Here is a 2,552-nt window from a genome sequence, read left to right on the forward strand (position 1 = left end):
CCCCCCTTATTTGTAGAGAGAAATTGAACTACTAAATAAATACTTAAAGTTAAATATTTCATTCTTACACAACTTTCATTTTGATATTTTGCTTTACTTTAAAAACCTGTAAATACTAGAGTAACGTTACAAAACTGATAAAAGCATACACATCAAAAATAGATCACAAACTNGAGTACAGCAACTAGTATTACCATTGTTCTTTTGTGTATGTGCCTGTGTGTGTGTGCATGTGCACATGTGTGCACATGGCTCATGGATTCCCTTCCAGTCCTTTTTTTCCATGTATTTCATATGTTTTATTTGGTGTTAACACACAATCCCATTCTGCTAGATATATCATAGTTTAAAGTGCTTCTTGTTTTGCATTTAAACTTCCCAGTTCTATTATAAACACAAGCTATTAAAATGCATGATGTCATTTACTTCCCCAGAGGAACAAGGCATCGCTCTTATAAATTCGGTATAAATATAAGCCTGAATCACTATGGATAATTATTTGGAGGCAGACAGTGATTTCCATCTACAACAGGGACACTTTTCTACCATTCAGTGTCGTAAAACCTTGAAGTGACTTCTTTGCTAAAAGGCCCGGAATCCTTTATATTAAGTGTCACTTAGATAAAAAGGCACACACCTGCAGCTGTAATATTATATATCCCTATTTATCCTTCTAATCACTTGATGAAAGGACAGATCATATTTCTAAAACATGAATGTTTATCTCGGCATGGCTCAGCTGTGATGAGCCCAGGGCTTGAAGTCAAGCAGACCCAGCCTGAGCTTGGATACCCCTCACCTCCTTNCTGCTGTGGACAGGACAGCTGCCTCATGTAACTTCAGGAATACATTCACTTCAGAATCTTTGCAAATGGCACCTCCTGGATTATAGCCTACAGTCACTTAGCATAGATGGAGAGAGACTTACCTCCCAGCATTGGATAAAAGAGTTTTCCTGGACACAGGCTACTCACTTAACCTCTAATCTTCAGCTTTCAACTTGTAAACCATGAAAATGGTAATAATGTGTAACTTGTGAGTGTGCTGTATGGATTATAGCAGAGAATATCNTCATAATGTATTTAGCACAGAGCCCTAATATACAAGCCTAAGCACACATTAGCTCCTATNATGGTTACTCCCAAATGTATATAGATCAAAGGAAAGACTTAAAAAGATAAGTTCATTGGCATGCTCCCCCCATCACATAGCTTGTTTCTGTTCTTGGTTACTATATCCATCTAATCAATTTAGAATGGAAGAACAATACAAAGATGAAGAGAATAGGAGAGACAGGGTAGCCACGTGCTTATATCAGCCACCCCTGAGCCTGAAGGCTGATCTAATTTTATCTTAAACTAAAGTTACCCATTATTGCTGAATTAAGCCTGTCTTAATCCAAAAGGTTTTGAGAAGTCAGCTGTGGGGAATTTCTTTAGCTCAGAAGGGATTCTGGGAGGGAAAGGGTACATGTGTATGTGTATGCACAACAGTATTAATCAAAGTAAGTGAATCTATCGACTTGAGAGGAGGCATGGGGGAGGTTTGGGGAAGACTAGCTGGGAGGGGCTGGAGGGGAGAAAGTGGAAAGGGTAAGTGTAATTCTAGTTTAATTAAAACACATTTTTAAAAAGAAAGAAGAAAGGAAAGAAAGGTAGGAGGGAGATGGGGAGGGAAAAGGAGTGGGAAGGGGTTGGAAGAGAGGGAGGGGAGGAGGGAGGGAAGAAAGGAGGGAGGGAGGGAGGGAGGGAAGAAGGAACAGTTCAGAGAAGAGGTGGCATACAATCACAGAGTCTATGTATACATAATTCATCTAATACACACCATTGAAGTGTTGCCTACATACTAACTCTTATGAAGAGAAAAGAGAATGAATGTTATCAGACCTACCATTATTCATTCTCCTGAAATTCCCCTATTTTAGTTGAATCTTGAATATCGTCCAGTTTCAGGTCTTCAAGCCAACTCAGATACTTCCTGAAACAGGATGGGAAGTCTGGAGATATCCAGCTTAATCCCTCTGCAGCTTGCTTCGGGAGGGAGGAAGACTCCAACACTTTTCTCTTCCTCCTCCTTACACCATTCCCCACAGGGATTAGAAACTTCTACTTAAACTCCTTGAGAACTGAATCTAAGGAAGTGCACAGGAGGCATGAAAAGTGTGGTCCAATTGGAGATGGACTAACCTGTCTTGGACTTCCTCAAAGAGCTAGGCTGTGATGAATCCAAGCAGGCCTTCAGAGCTGCAAAACTAGAGCAAGACATTTAAGATGAAAGAGGGAGAAGCCAAAGGAAGAGAATGTGCTGCAAATTAAGAGATATTTTGGACTTGAACTCTTCTCCACAGAATGACAGTTTAATCACACTGACTCCTCGGCATAAAATGAGGTTCTGCCGGATAAACTTTAACTGTGATTTCTTTTAACCACTGTACTCCGCTGAGGTTCCAGAAGGGAGCCAGCTCAGCCAACTCCAACTCAATTTGTTCTTTACATTGGCAAAGTGCTCTTGTCTTAGTTGAGAAGCCTCAGCAACCATGTGTCATTTTTTTT

Source organism: Mus caroli, chromosome 9 (genome assembly GCF_900094665.2).
Source record: "Mus caroli chromosome 9, CAROLI_EIJ_v1.1, whole genome shotgun sequence".
In the NCBI taxonomy this organism is placed as follows: Eukaryota; Metazoa; Chordata; class Mammalia; order Rodentia; family Muridae; genus Mus; species Mus caroli.